Raw genomic sequence first — 17,724 nt, 5'->3', positions numbered from 1 at the left:
CTGTTTCTGAAAATTTTACATATGACGTTGGAGAGATGGTTCCCTGGTTTAAAAGCACTAATTTCTCCTCCAGGATTTCCAAATTTATTTCCCAGTAACTATGACTTGAGGCTCACAGCCACCTGTAATTTCCTCTCCAGCACTTCTTTCTGTTCTCCAAAGGAACCTGTGTTCAGATTTACATATCCCCAATTAACAGTAATAAAAATAAATTCCTCAGTTTATATACAGTGAGAGAGATAAAGAGATTAATTATCCTTATTTAAGTATGTGTATTGAAATATTTATTTATTAGCATTGCAGCTATTTCATAATTTCTTAAAAGTATTAAATAGCTAAAAGGAACATATAATTTTTAATTTAATAATTTACAAAATGTTTAACAAAACATTTAGGATTGACATTGTGTTTTTCAAATGAGTAGATGTGTTTATGTCAAACTATGTTTTATATAAAAGTTATTTCTATATTTTAAGCTGACATTTTTCATAATGTTATGATATAATCAAATTAGCCTAAGTAAGTTAAAAGTTAGCTGCAATATAATTCTCACTTCTTTTCTTTAAACTATGCTTTGCAGTTAAATTTATTTTAATATTTCATAAAATATACTACATAGATGTGAATAAGCATAATATGCCTGTTTGCATGTAATGGAGTCCATGAACTTGTTCATTATTTGTATTAGAATACTGAAAGCATTATTCATGATTTCTAGAAAAGAATTCTGCTAAGTAGTGGCCCATATCAAAATGTACATTTCTATAATTTGCTAATTACATTTGGTAGACAAAAATAATAGACAGCTAAAGTATTTTGCAAAAATATAATAAATATAATCAGAAAATAACCCATTCGATAATTTGTCATTTGAAAGTTCATTCAGAATTTTATATAAAATATAATTCAAATTATAGGATTTTACATTTTACCACCACTAATTTGCATTGTATGCTGATATCATACCATGGTTGATTTGCTCTCTTGGAAAATATTAACAGTTCAAGAGTTGATTTTTACTTTTTAGCTCTGGTAAATTTCAATCTTCTAAGCTTGTTATCATATTGTTTGTGAATCTATTTGCCTTGGAAATCTGAAATATCCAACTGTCAGAAAAGGCATTTTGGTAATTAATTTAATGCAAACTTGGACATCAGCCATGGCAATGGAATGAGATAATTGTTAATGTTTTCTGTAATGCTCATTATGCTTCAGTGCAAGTTAATAGAATAGTTATAAATGACTGATACTGTTTATGGCATAAACTATTTTCATGTATCAATATTCAGCAAATAAAAGAATTGTTTGGTGGTTTTGTGAGTGCATGAGGGGGCTTGTGCCAGTGTTTATGTGTAAAATGTAGGGCACACATGTTGGTGAGGAACCGTGAGTAGGCCAGAGGTCAATTCTTGGTCTTTTTCTTTGTTGCATTTCTAATGATCTTGAGAGAGGGTCTGTCAATGAACCTGGGACACATGAATTCATCTAGAAATTCTTGTCATCAAGTCCCATGGATGGAATGTTGTTCCTCAGACTCTCTGAAGCTGAAATTATTGGAATACCCTGCCCTGTCAACTGTTTCACTTCTTATTTGCATAGCAATTAAATTACATACTGAGTCATTTCTCCAACTGCTGTGTTACTCATTTGAAATGACCATTTACATTGCGCAACTGAAGACTGAAAATCTAACTAATATGTCCATAGGAAAACTTATCTCAGAGAGATTTTGAAGAGAAGAGAAAAGTGGCTAAGCCTTGGAAGTCTAATTTACAAACAGTATTAAATATTCGAGCATAGGAAGACAATTTAAAGTGATAAGGATGTGGTTGTGGTTACTTATGAGTTGCACCATGAACATCATGAGCCTTGGCACTCAAAGAGGTTGAATATCAAAAATATTTGATAAAATTATATTCCCCTCTTTTGAGAATGGAGCAACTTAGTAAAAGTTTATTCTGATGACAGGGCTTTCTTTTTTTTGTTGTTTTTTTTTTTTTTTTTGTTTTTTTGTTTTTTTTTATTAACTTGAGTATTTCTTATATACATTTCGAGTGCTATTCCCTTTCCCGGTTTCCGGGCAAAAATCCCCCTCCCCCCTCCCCCTCCCCTTCCTTATGGGTATTCCCCTCCCAACCCTCCCCCCATTGCCGCCCTCCCCCCAACAGTCTAGTTCACTGGGGGTTCAGTCTTAGCAGGACCCAGGGCTTCGACAGGGCTTTCTTTTAATTTTCAATTTCTGATTTGAACCAGAAGAAAATTTAAACTATCACCTCTGATAAATGTATGCATGTTATTGGTTAGTTTTTACATATAACTCATGAAATATGTGTCTTAAACTCTTGTAGACAGTTTGGAAATAAAGTATGTTGAGGAAAGAATATATTCTATAATCAATACCTTTAAAAATGAGAACTTTCCTTTCTGTATAATGTTTGAAGTCTTCCATGATAATAAAATATATTAACAGTGTCTCCTATTTTGAAATTAATAAAAAAATGTTGCTTCCAATTATTTGTGGGCATAGATTTTTCAAATAAAATTTGAAAATTGCAGTAATTTAATTTAAACAACTAATATAAAATAAATTATGTGTTTTTCTGAAAAGAAGACAATTTCAAGTTATCAATAAATATTAAAGGTATGTTGAGAGGAATATAAATGGAAGTTTTTGGCTTAACTACCAAACAATCTAATGTTCAAACATCAAAATAATTTAATGTACATTTGATATTATTTTTTCAAGATTTTCTTCTATGTATTTTCTTCCAAAATTTTTCTTTTTTTGCCAAATGAAATTAGTAAAGTATAATTTTTCCCATAAGTTTTAACTAGTTAAAGTTTAAGGACATACTTCCTCCCTTTTTATAGTTTTATAAATTTGACAGACCTTTATACACACACACACACACACACACACACACACACACACACACACACACATATATATATATACATATATATATATATATATATATACACATATATATACACATACCCCTCTGGTACAGAGCTTAGTGACCTTGAAAAATCCTTGGTTTCTGTGAACCTGCCTTATCTAGAATATAATGTTAGTAGCTCACAGAAGCCAACTTCACAATCTGAAATTTCCTGTAAAACAACTACAACAACACAAAACAAACAGAAGCTTAATCCCTAACCTTTGTTTTTCTTTCTTTTTTTTTTTTTTTTTTCCGGAGCTGGGGACCGAACCCAGGGCCTTGCGCTTGCTAGGCAAGCGCTCTTCCACTGAGCTAAAGCCCCAACCCCAATCCTTAAGCTTTTTAGTCTTGTTTTATGTACACTGTTAATTTTCACAAAATTACAGCCTTCAATTTATGTATTTTTATTGATCATATTAAACATATTTTAGGGATACAGTATTTCAAATGATTTTCTACCATATAACTTTTCTCAAACTCAAAATGTTCTTTTAACGATATTGTCATCTGATTCACTTTTATAAATAATTGATTATTTTAAGGTATGGAAACTAATTTGTTCATTGTAAAATGTGGCTTCTTTATAGGGCTATAAGAGAAAGGACAAATCTTTAAAGGTCTGTCAAATTTATAACACTGTAAAAATGAGGAACTATGTCTTTAAACTTTAACTATTTATAACTTATGGGGAAAAATCACCTATTTGTAGTTTATAATGTGTGCTTAGCCATGAAGACATATGTTATAATTGATATCTCAGGAAAACAAGTTGAAATGTGTAACTTTTATTATAATAATTATCCTTCAGTTTGTGCTGATTTCAAATAAATTAATAAATGTAATATAATTAGCATTTGATAAACACTAATCATTACAGTTGAAATTATACAATATTTCTCATATTAAAACATCAGACTCAATGATAAAAAGTAATAAAATAGTCATCACCCTGTTCCAAGCTCTGAAATATTCTAGGAAAATATGAAAAAGAATTATGAATCTGAAGGCTTCACTTAATAAACAAATACTATATATGATAAACCCACACATAAAAAAGTGTCAATGCAAATGCAATACATGTGTTTCAGACTTCTATCCCATTGTTGAAAAATGACAATATACTCCAGACTAGATGCAGAATGCAAATGACATAGAAGAATTTATGAATGACTCTACGTATTTATGGTTATCTATCTCTGTTATCACCTTGCACAGTTCATAGTATCACCTCTTCTTTGAGGATATCAGTTAAAACCAGTTATTCTGGAACTTGAGGAGGAATTCTTATCATGTATTACATTTATGAGCACCACACTCTTGGCTGTATCAAGATCCATTATCATTAGCCAAATGCTTTTGAATCATTGTAATATACTCATCAAATACATGTTGTGATAGTGGCACAAAACGAAGGCTGTGTATTTAGACACAATGATGTTGATGACATGGTGGTTGTTGTTGATGATGATGATGATGATGATGATGATGATGATGATGATGATGATAACTATGGGTTGCTAACAATGTTAAATATTGTAAGTCTGAAGCTAAGGATTTCCCTAATGAAATTTCTAGTTAACCTTGTTCCTAATCACTTGTTAGGTTTACTTTTTAAAAATCAATCCAGGACAACATGGCCAACTGTTCTGGCACTCCCATATCAATCATTAATCAAGAAAATGTCCCCACAAACATGCCTAGAGGCAAGCTGACAAAAACATTTCTTTTCAAATGTCATTTCTTAGACTCTAGATTCTGACGAATTGACAAAAAATGAACAAACAAATAAAAACCATATAAATGGAGTTCATCTCATTACCAAGGTTCAAAAGTCAAATCATATAAAATTAATGCCTTCCCAAAGGCTCAATTAAAACAGATTACATTTAGAACTACATAGTATGAGTTGGTGAGGGGGCACATATGGGGGACATGCCAATATGTCAATGTGAATTTCTTCTCCCAATACTCAATACAGAAATGCTTATTTGTGAATTTAGATTCGACTGTTAGAATAGTCATGGTTTTCATTGAAAGCAGGAAAAAAACAAAACACTCTTTGATAAAAATTCAAGTTCATATATCTTAGTATTTCATATCATATTTCAAAATTTCTAACCTCTGGTATGACTATTTAATAGAGGTAGGTTTATTTTTAATTCCATGTTTTCTAAGTGAAAATAATTTCTTTTTGTATTTTAGTCTACATTTTAGTGGGTTGTTTACTATCCCAGTCTAGTGAGTTGCTACGGTGATTCTTTGAAAAAGTTTATGCTCCAGTTTTTGTTTATCTAACTAAAGCAATATAAACAATCCATCATAGGTAACCAATCAATGCAGAATAATTTTGTTTTATCTTACAGTCTACACACATACCCTTGTGAACACAAAATAATTAAAAGTCTTACTTGCTCTTACCCAATGTAAGCCTAAGAGTTTGAACATTTCAATCTCAGTCAGAGATTTTAAAAATTTCTTACACAGTTTAAATTAAAACTGAATACCACCACTTTTGCCCTACCATTCTCTCCCTCGAAGCTCTAGTAGGTACCTCCCATCATCCTCATCCATGACACCACACTTTGAAATCTATAGCCTCTTTTTACTGCATTATTATTGTTTCACATACACATATACATACATATGTATATGAATGCATAGATATATGAAAGCTGTCTACTGATTCTGTTCTCATAACTCTTGTGTCTCTGGTCTCAGTGCTGGCCTCTGTAGAGAATATTCAATAAAGAGTTGGCGTCATCCCTGAAAGAAGCTTACAACCCCCTCTCAGCACGCATTGGTTCTTTTTCTAAGAATGAAATGTCATCTCCTTCAATGTTAGAATGTATTTTGATAATGCAATCATTCTGGACACATGTTTTTGGCCCATTAAATTCTTGAGAAATGGTAAGTTCCCACCATTAGATTTTATTATCCATTACAAATAATGGTAAAACTTAAGCACAGTTAAACTAAGAATGTAAAGAAAGGCATTTTTTAGTGTCTTTATCATCCAAGATAGTTTTTATTAATTTTTTTCATACAATTTACTTTGACTCCCATTGTTTTGCAAATTCTCTCCGCTCCCCTTCCTACTGAGCTTTATGTTGTTTCACTCTATCTCTTAAAAAAAAAATAAAACTATCAGAAGACAAAATCAAAACAAAGCAGAACAAGACAAAAATGCCAACACTTAATAAATGGATTTCGTATTCTGTTTGTCAAACACTCCTGGGCATGCCCTCTGCCTTTGAGAGAGTGGATATAATCAATGGTATTCCAATGATGGAAACCTGATTTTCCCTTTTCCAGTAGTAACCAATTGAAAATATCTTCTTGGGTGCACATGGAATTCTATAGTCTCTACCCCTTTCAGTTTTGTGACATGTCTGGCTTGGATCTTTATAAATCTTGTATGTGATGATAGAGTCTTTGTGCATTTATAAATGTATCAGTCCTATTGGGTTTGGAAACACTATTTTCTTGGAGGTAGTACAGCTCTTAGTCCCACTTACTTTTCTCCATACATCACTGTTCCTGAAGACATGAATCTGATAAGTAATTACGACGGGATATTCCAAAGGGTCTCTCTCACTCTCTGTTCATTGTCCAGTTGTAGTCTCTATGTTAATTCCCATTTAATGTAAATTAAAAGCATCTTTAATAAGGGTTCAATGAGGCCCACATCTAGAAATGTACTAATTATTGCAATTTGCCTTTAGCAGAGTAGTATAATACTTTTGGCATAATGCTGCTTGTATTATATTGTTAATTTTGGTCCCCAAATCTGCTTACATGAAAGGGTGCAGGTAAGATATTGAGGGACCTTGCTGCTAGTGGTTATGTTTGGATAATAAAGATGCTGGCAGTCAGTGGCTGAGCAGGGCAGACAGAGGCAGTGCTTTGAAGATTCCAAGGTTTGGGAAACATAAGAAGGAGAAGAGAGGTTCAACTGGAGGTCAGCATGTAGAAGAATGCAAATTGATCCATTCTTATCGCCCTGTACAAAGCTTACCTCCAAGTGGATCAAGGACCTCCACATGAAACCATATACACTAGAACTACGAGAAGGAAAGGTGGGGAAGAGTCTCGAAAACATGGGCAGTGGGGAAATTTTTCTGAATAAAACACCAATGGCTTATGTTCTAAAAATCAAGACTCTACAAATGGGACCTCATAAAACTGAAAACCTTCTGTAAGGCAAATGACACTGTCATTAGGACAAAAAGGTGACCAACAGATTGGGAAAAGACCTTTACCAATCCTACATTTGATAGAGACTAATATCCAAAATATATAAAGAATTCAAGAAGTTAGACTGCAGAGAGTCAAATAACCCTTTTAAAAAAGTGTAATATAGAGCTAAACGAAGTATTCTCAGCTGAGAAATATTGAATGGCTGAGGAGGACCTAAACATCCTTAGTCATCAGGGAAATGCAAATTAAAGCAACTCTGAAATTCCACCTCACACCAGTCAGAATGGCTAAGATCAAAACTCAGGTGACAACAGATGATGGCGAGGATGTGGAGAAAGGGGAACACTCATCTATTGTTGGTGGGATTACAAACTGATACAACCATTCTGGAAATCATTCTGGAGTTTTCTCAGAAAATTGGATATTGCACCAACTGAGGACCCAGGTATACCACTCCTGGGCATATACCCAAAAGTTTCTCCAACATAAAACAAGGACACATGCTCCATTATGTTCATAGGAGCCATATCCATAATAGCTAGAAGGCAGAAAGAACCCAGATTCCCTTCAACAAAGGAATGGATACAGAAAATATGGTACATTTACACAGTGGAATACTACTCAGCTGTCAAAAACAGTGACTTCATGAAATTCATAGGCAAATGGAGTGAACTAGAAAATATCATCCTGAGTGAGGTAACCCAATCATAGAAAAACACATATGGTATACACTCACTGACAAGTAGATATTGGCCCAAAAGCTCGAATTACCCAAGATACAATTCACAAATCACATGAAGCTCAAGAAGAAGGATGACCAAAGTGCAGATTCTTCACTCCTTAAAAATGGGAACAAAAATATTCATTGGAAGGGATATGGAGGCAAGGTTTGGAGAAAAGTCCGAAGTATTGACCATTCAGACCCTACCCCACATATGGCCTATAAATATACAACCACCAAAACTAGATAAGACTGATGAAGCTAAGAAGTACATGTTGACAGGAACTAGATATGGATCTCTCCTGAGGAACACAGCCAGAGCGCGTCAAATACAGAGGCGAATACTAGCAGCAACCCATTGAATTGAGAATGGGACCCCCTTTGGAGGAATTCGAGACAGGATTGAAAAAGCAAAAGGGGCTTACAACCCCATAAGAACAACAATGCCAACCAACCAGAGCTCCCAGGGACTAAACCACTAACCAAAGACTATACATGGACTGTTAACATCGCTCCAGCTGTATATGTAGCAGAGGATGGCCTTGTTTGTCACAAGTGGAAAGAGAAGTCCTTGGTCCTGCCAAGGTTGGACCACAAGAATAGGGGAATATTGTGGGGGTGAATGGGGAGGAGAACACCCTTATATAAGAAGGGGAGGAGTATGTGATAGGGCGCTTATATCCGGGAATCCCAGGAAGGTAATAACATTTGACATGTAAAAAAAAAAAAAAAGAAAACATAGCCAATGGAAAATAAAAGAAAAATAAAAGAAAAAAAAAAGGGGGGGAAAGGTATCTTCCATGCCAGAGACAGGGAAAGATAGAAGAGATTCGTGTCTGAGAAGAATGGAAAAGAGGGAGGCATAGCAGACAAGTGAAGGAATAGGGAGAGTGCAGCCTATTTGAAAGCCTTCTGGATCCATGGCAGCCAAGTTAGAATATAGAGTAAATCATAAATAACAATTATTGGTGGGGGTATATTATATATGTGGAGATTAGGAAGTAGCCCAGCTATTTTGCTGTTTAAATCATATCAAAATATAAAGGCTGTGTTTGTGTGTGTGTGTGTGTGTGTGTGTGTGTGTCTTTTATTTGGAAATCTCAGGCATTGGTGTGGGGAGCAAGAACCCTTTGCTCAGATTTATATATAAAAAATATTGGGACAATATGTATTCTCCTAGGAACATATTTCATCTAGTTTCAGGATCTCAGCCAATTTCATAATGTCAATTATGGGTTCTGATTTTCTGATTTTACCTCAAAGAAGGTGTGTGTGAAGGTGGGGTGGGTAATTACTGCCATAACATTTGTGTCACTAGTGCTTCAGAATGTCTTATAGGCAAGTTACTGGTGTAGACCACAGGGTTTGAAGTTTAGTAATATTGATGAGTATCTGCCTCTCCCAGGAGTGAATGTGCAGTGCTCATTCCAGCAATATGAATGTTCTTCATCAAGAATAAAGTTTCTAATTGGGCCCGTTTGTCTATGTTCAATGACATAGTAATTATTGTCTTTAGGAATGGGCCTTTCTCACCACATTGTGTGTGATAGCAATTAGTCTTGGCAATACTCTGAGATGTTTGAAAGGAGTCCACAGTACAGCTTTTGCTAATGATTCAATATCATGTAGCCATTTGTAACACTTGAAGTTGTAATTAGTGTTATAAAAACGTCTATCTTAGACATTGTTGCTCCAATTATATGCTAACAATATTTAGATTCTTTTCACACATGGGCATACCTTGGGAAGAGTCTACAGTAGTAAATTTGCATATTTTTCAAAAACATGATGCATTTATTGTCTGTCCCCATAGTCTATATTTTATCCTGCTCTCCCACTCTCTCCCCATTGAATTATTCCCACTCCACTGTCCAGTTTATCTCTCTATAACACTATATTCTATTTCTCCTTTCTTGGTTTTGACATAAAAGCAGACAGGTTGATAAATAGATTCAAATTAAAGACCTCATTCTTTCTACACACTTACAGACATATTTTTAATAAAGACACTAGCATGTACACTGGAGGAAAGATATCATCTTCAACAAGTGATACTGCTCAAATTGATGTTTGCATGTAGAGTAATGTAAATGAATTCACTTGTATTATGTTGAACAAAACTCAACTCTAGATAGGTCAGGACTTCAGTATATTATCAATTTCAAAATCTGATAGAACAATGGGGAATTGTATTGAAATCTTTGCCACAAAAAAAGGCATTTTGAGCAATGTACAAAAGCATTGACTTTAAAAACAATTCATAAATGGAACCTCATGAAGTCAAATATCTTCTGTAAGGCAAAGACATCATGATTCAGACAAAGAGCCAGACTACCAAAAGGGGAAATGTCCTTATTAATAAACATATGATAGATGGATACTATTTGGAATATATATATGACTAAAAATAGGATTATCAAGAAACAAGTAAGCTAGTTCAAAAATAAGCATTGTAATAAGTAGAAAGATCTCAAAAGACAAAACAAAAATGGCTGAGAATCACTTAAAGAAATGCTCACTATTATTAACTATCAGATGAACGCAATTTAAAGCTAAATTGAGATTTGATATAACCACAGTTAGAATGGTCAAGATCCATGAAACAAATAACAACATTCTGATTTGGGAAAAGGGGGTATTGATTTATTATGGGTGAGTTCAAATTGATACAGTCAATATAGAATCAATACCTGAAGAAGTTGGAAATAAATAACTTCAAGAACCAGCTAATAACATTCTTGAGGATAAAACCAAATCATTCTATATCGATACTACAGAGACATTTGCTCATCTATGTTTAGAATATCCAGAAATTAGAACCAGCCTAGATTCTACCAGCTGAATATTTGATAAATAAAATGTGGTATACAATACAATGTACAGCTATTAAGAAAATCAAAATAATAAAGTATGCAGATTAACAGGGCTGAAAAAAAATCATCTGGAATGAGGTGGTGAGGCCTGGGAGAATGAACCTAATAATTAATGCAAACTTAAAGTTTCATGTATAGTTTCAATATACACAGAGGGTAAAAAATTACACAAGTAAAGTGTACAATAACAAAGCCAAGTTATATATCTCAAAATCAGGTATTTCCATAGAGTTATAACAAATAACAATAGCCAGTTGTAAGGAATAATATGAAATAAACTCAATGTATCTGTTACATCTGAGAGAGACATGAAAATACAATATAAGAAGAATTCTGTGAGTTGGTTATCTATCTATCTATCTATCTATCTATCTATCTATCTATCTATCTATTTATAGTATTTTGTCACAAGGGCTCAGAATTCACCATACACAATTCCATTCTTGGATTATGTTCCATAGTCCTTCAGACTCCAAAAAATAAATATCACATGTTTTCTTTAATATCCAAATGTTAGCTGTTAAGTTTTTAATTTGTGTGCTACAATTGAATAATGCTCCTAGTAAGGGACAGGTTGTTGGTGGAGAAGCAGGATTATTACTGTCAATAATCTTCTGTGTAAGTTTTGATTCAAACTTATTTTTCTTCCTTTCAATGATCATTTCATACTTATTAAGTAGTGTTTGAGCTAGGTGATGGTTTGTATATTCTATGCCCAGGGAATGGCACTACTAGATGTTGTGGTCCTTTTGGAGTAGGGGTGTCACTGTGGGTTTGGTCTTGAAGACCCTCTTTCTAGCTGTCAGTATTCTGAAAGCCAGCATTCTTCCAGTAGCCTTCAGAAGAAGATGTAGAACACTCAGCTCTGCCTATACCATACTTGACTAGATTCTGCTGTACTCGCACCTTGATGATGATGGAATAGACCTTAAAACCTGTAAGCCAGCCCCAATTTAGTGTTGTCTTCATAAGACTTGCCTTGGTCATTGCATCTGTTCACAGAAGTAAAACCCTAACTAAGAGAGAAGTTGGTACCAGAGACTGGGGTATTGGTGTGTTAGGCCTAACTATGCTTTTGTTTGGAAGAATGTGGATATGGAGAATTTGGATTTCGAAAGCTGTGGAATGCTTTAAACTAGGGTTAATGTAATATCCTAGTAGGAATTTGGAAGTCTTAGTTACTGAGAGTACTGTGAATGGTGAAGACATGGTCCAAGGGGTTTCAGAAGAGAAGAATTTCAGTTTGTGGTCTAGAGACTTTTTTGTGTTATTTTGGTAAAGAATGTGGCTAATTTTTCCCTGGTCTGAAGAATCAACCTGAGGCTAAGCTAAAGAAGTTGTTGTTAATTGCATTAACAAAGGAAGTCTCAGAAATACCCATCATAGACTTTGTTCTCTGGTTAAGTCTCATGAAGAGTGTTTTGAACAAGCATAACAAGCTTAGAAAGGAAAATATGAAATATATGGCTTAAATATTAATGGGGTCCCAGAAAGTAAGATGGAGCTGATTCCTATATTCTAGGAGACAGCCAATTAAGGGAGTAGGACATTGGGACTAGATTCTACCCAGCTATATTTAGATCAGGGCATGGTAGTACACACCATTAATCGCTGGAGATAAAGCCAAACAAGTCTCTGGGTTCAAGGCCAGCCTGGGAAAGAGCAAGTTCCAGGTGAAGAAAAGCTTAAGTTCAGGTGTGGTGGTACACACCCTTAATCCCAGCATTGATAAAGTTGAACAAGGGGTGGGGTGTGTTCCAGCCCCAGCAATCAGTAGAAATCAGCAGTTTCAGCCATATGGCTCTGGCTTTATAGTCAAGAATAGAAGAGACTACTGGTGGAATTGTTACTGGTTAGCTAGAGCTAAGAAATTAGCAGTGATTAAAAGAGACCAGCATCACTGAAGTGAAATCTTTTGGAAAGTGTTTTCTGAGAGTACAAAGAAGCTGTATTCCAGCGACAGCCAAGGTTGTACCTTGTCCTTCAGCTGTACTTGGTAATGTATAAGAGACACCCAGGTGGTACTGGATTTGAAGTCATGAAGGGATCATGATGAATACCTGATACTTAGCACTGTGAGTGGCCATGGAAAGCCTCTGGTGAAGGTTCAGCCCCAGTTGCAGTTGACAGCCCAGAACTGAAGGGGCCATGCCAAAGAGTTGAGGCTTGGCACTATGCAGAGAGCCTATGAGAGGCTATTGGGGAAGCCTAGTTGCAGCAGAAGACCCGAGTGTATTGGACATTCCAGTACCATGGAATAATCACCAAGAACAGCAGCATCAGTGGAGTGGATCAACCATTGCTTAGAGTACTACAGCGGAAAGAGCTAGAGAAGTGAGACCAGCCCCTTAGTAGGACCATAGAAGATTATGTGTGGATCCCAGATATTAGAATGAGAAATTGTAATGTTGAAGTTTCCTTGAATCCTCCAAGATGTGTGAGATGCCAAGGCCTCTTCTATATCTAGTGTTGTACATTTTTCTTTGGTCTTGAGGTTGTCTTGAAGAATAACTTCATTATCATTGTGCCATTCTCTAGAGAATTTGTGAGCTATACAATTAGAAGCATACTGTGCACTAACACATTAACCTAGTTAAAATGATAGACTAAGTACTACACTATGTCTAGCATTGCCTTACTGTTCTCTCATGTGGTATTGTAGAAATATGAATAAAGTCCTTTTATAAATTTAATAATAAACTGACTTATCTGATGATGTCTTTGGACTTATTATGTCGTGGCCTTTATCATATCATTTTCAGTCAGGTATAGTGGCACATACCTTTAAACTGAGAACTTGGGAGACAAATGTAGGGAGACCTCTGTGTGTTCAAAGCCAGCCTGATCTACATAGTGAGTTTCAGGACAGCCAGAGCCACACAGTAAGACCCTCTAACAGGAAAAAACAAACAACAAACAAAGAAGCAAACAAACAAGAAGTTTGAAAAGGCATTGGTTAGTTTAGTGTGGTCTATACTTTAATAAATGTTAATTTCTTTCTATGGCGTTTTAGCTGTCAATTCTTATTACGTGTGTGCATAAATGTCAATCTCTGGTATCAAGGACTTAATTATTGAAACCATGACTATTTATTATCATGTTCAGTGAATCCTTAAGTACAAAATTGCCCATCAGTTTCTAAAGAAGGCTGTGGCAATTACAGGCTTTCTGAGCCTGTAATTAAATGAAAATGAAAATCTAGCTGTCTCTGTAAACACACAGCTTCATTTAGAGTAGCCAAGATATGCCTTCATGATGTTTTGTTTGGACTCTGCATTGACATTTGGTTAGGTCAGAATTCAGCATGTTGAAAGGAAGTAGGGTGTGTCTAAAATTCATTTTGACAGGTTCAGCTGCAAAATAGATTTCTTAAGGTACAGTGGCAGTAAAGTAACACAAGTTTCTGCAATGCATTGTTAGCCATCACTCTCCTGAAGCAGCTAAGGAGAAACAGTGATGAATTGCTCAGTGACCTACTTGGTGCAGGTTATAATACAAGCATCAATTTCTTCAAAAAAAATTGAAGTAGTCATTGACCATTCACTTTTTCAAATATATACCCCATATTTCTTCTTAAAGGACTTAAGACTCGTAGTTTTCTAACTTAATGAGAAAGCAAAATGTAAAATTTGAAAATAGATCATGAGTCTCATACAAATATGAATACTAATAAATGTTCATCAATATATAGAAATGTGACCTACTTAAACTAGAGAACTTTAATTTAGTAGCATTGTAAAAATACTGAATAATAATTTTATAAATAATGGAAATTCTTACATGGGTAACTGAAGCAGTAGTAGATAATAATTTTCCTAATGCGATTTTTCTATTAAATGATACTAGTGTGATTGTGCTTGCGTGTGTGTGTTTGTGTGTGTGTGAGAGAGAGAGAGAGACAGAGACAGAGAGACAGAGATAGAGACAGAGAAGCAGAGAGATATTTTTCTTTTCTTTTTTGGTACAATTTTCTTCAAATATTGTATGTGTCAGAGCATGTTGTCACAAGGGCATATAATCAACGTTGTACATTTTCCTCTCTAGCAGTTTGTTTTTTCTTTATGAGAAAGGGTCTTTCACTAAACCTAAACTTTTCATTTAGCAAGGTTGCTTGACCAGCAAGTCCCTGATATGCCTCTGTCCCTCTAGCATCAGCACAGCTGACATACACACTCAATATTATACTTTAAGTTTGTAATTATTTAGTGGCATAAACTAGTAAAACTACAAGATAGCTGACAAGATGTGACAATATCATGTCTAATGTGCAGTGCAAAAGTCTTAACAATTTTTAGCAGGTAGTCCATATGTTTTTATGACATACAAATCTGTTTACAAGCATACACATTACAATTCCAGAAAAGTAGAATATCAATTAAATTTTAAATGAACTATTGGTTTAATGAATAAGAGCTTTCATGATAGTAAATTGAAAAATATTTGCTATAAAAATATAGCTCAAATAACTTTTGATTCTAGAGAGCTAAAATATAAAATTGTTTTTCCACAACCGTAAAAATAATTTTGAAATTAAAGTGAAATTTCTAAGTTTAATCACTTAAATAATACCTACTAATTTCCATAAGCTCTTGATAATGAGCTAAGTTTTTGAAATTATGTAAATGTAATTGACACATTAACAGTTGAAGTGGGATTGTTTTACTTATCTCAGTTGTTATGAGGGTTCTTTCTTACGATCTAAAAACTATATCAGAAGCATTAAGCTACAGTCAAATGACTGTAAATATGTTTTTTATCTATGTGCGTATTGCTATATTATCAAATTCATTTACTTATGGTACTTTTTTACTCAAGGGTCAGTATCATTTTTAGAAAGCTAGTAAGGTACAATATAATATGAAAACATTGAGACTTAGGACCACTTTCACAATCAATATCCTGTAAAACTGCTGCTCGAAGGTGAAGTGCTGTGATGAATAGACAGATCAATGGGACTGGAGTCTTAGCTCTGGCTCTGGGAAGTAGATATAATAGTGTGAGCTGTCAGTAGGCTATAATATATTGCTATCTAAACCAGATTCCCAGATCCCTCAACTTACATATAATTAGACTGTACCAAGAAATTCTGTGATAGAAAAGAAACACACACACAGTATTCCTCAAAGAGCCAAGCAACACTGTCAACCATTTAAAAATGACAAGAAGCTCTGAAAAATGTAACAGGTCCAGAGTCCAACTAAACAATACAAACCAAACCAACGTAAATTGAGGTGATCTGTCAGTTGTCCCTTGGCTACCTTCCCTTTAAAAAATGTCCTCTGCTTCCATGACTGTGCCTAATTTCCTCACCACTACATTCTATTACTTTTGAGTTCTTTTAAGGGATATTATGATAATAAAAAGAGAGATATTAGATGTGGGATTCCAGGGAAATTTGTGTTCCTATTATAGTATGATCAGGTTTTCTTATGTTAATTATATTAAGGTGGTTTCTCCCTTTCTCTTGGAGAAACCATCAAACAGTATAAACTTCTCCATTCACAGTGTCCTTCTTTGTATTAATTCATTCATATACTAAAATCAACTTACCATAATATAACACATATGCTGAATCTATTCAATACATATAAGCATACATTTATGTGTTTTCTTCTGGGTGAGTGACTGCATGATCTAACTTTTTATATCCCATAGCTGTTTGCAATTGATAGTTTCCTCTATTTTGGAAACACGTGGGTACCATTATGTCCCAAACATAACCTCTAATTATTAGTCTAATAAATAGAGTGGCCAATAAATATATCTCTATATTTTGTTTTTCCTATGATATGTTCATATACTTACAGGAAATAAATTTATTATAATGCCAGGAGAAGTAATTTTACCTTTGTGGTAAGTGTGTGTGTGTGTGTGTGTGTGTGTGTCTGTGTGTGTGTGTGTAGCAAATATATGTGTGAATGTGAGGAAGAGAAAGGGGAGAGAGTGAGAAGGAAAGGGAGAGGGAGAGGGAGATGAATTTGATAATTTTTCAGCCAAATTAAGTCCAGAATCGGGCAAAGCTGCAAGGACTACTATGTTCCCAAGTTCAAGAGAATCAGGCAAGTCTGCACATGTTTGCTATGTTACCAAGTGTTGTGTGGAGGTTTTCACAAATCTCCATTAAAAGCATCCCAACACAATAAGCAGTTTTTATTGTTCCCTTCTTGTGGATAAGGATGCTTGAGTTCTCAGCTAGTGCTCCAGCACATGCTTGCCTAATTCCTCTCATGCTCCTTTTTCTTTTCCACATCTTCATGGATAACTGATATCCTTATCAAAGTTTTATTGGATATTTTATGTATTTACATTTCAAATGTTATCTGATTTCCTGGTCCTCCCCTCCTCCTTAGTTTATTAAGATTATTCCCACTCCCACCTCACAACCATGGCATTCCCCTACGTCTCCTATTGACGTCAGACAAGGCCCTCCTCTGCTACATATGTGGCTGGAGCCATGGGTCTGTCAGTGTGCACTCTTTTGTTGGTGCTTTAGACCCTGGAAGCTCTGGGGCACTGGTTGATTGATATGTTCCTTATCAGTCATTGCTGAAACTCTAAGCTCTCAAGTAAATCCTTACCTATAAAGGCACTTTGTTAAGGGTCTCACCCCAGCAATAAAAATAACTCATATATACCTATTATTTTAGACAATTGGACTCCAATTTTGTCTGTATTATTGTATTAATGGGACTTCTATGATCAAATATTTCATTTTATATTTGAATAATAATTTATTTATTCTTTATTAATATTTTATATTAGTACCTAAATGTCTTCTTCAATTATCAGTGAAGTACCTATGGATAAAACTGGGGATTCAGATGAACCCCTAGTAATGGCAACTATATGCTACTGACATACAAGTAAAGCTATCACAGATACCAAGTCTAAAAAAATATTAAAGGATCCTCAAGATATTCTTAACCAAACCAATATGTTCTACCTCCGAGGCTCATTTGAGACTTTACAAATTCCTCTACATGGGCTTCAA

This window comes from Rattus norvegicus, chromosome 2 (genome assembly GCF_036323735.1).
Source record: "Rattus norvegicus strain BN/NHsdMcwi chromosome 2, GRCr8, whole genome shotgun sequence".
Lineage (NCBI taxonomy): Eukaryota > Metazoa > Chordata > Mammalia > Rodentia > Muridae > Rattus > Rattus norvegicus.
The sequence above is the reverse complement of the archived record's forward strand: the minus strand, read 5'-3'. Positions refer to the sequence as shown.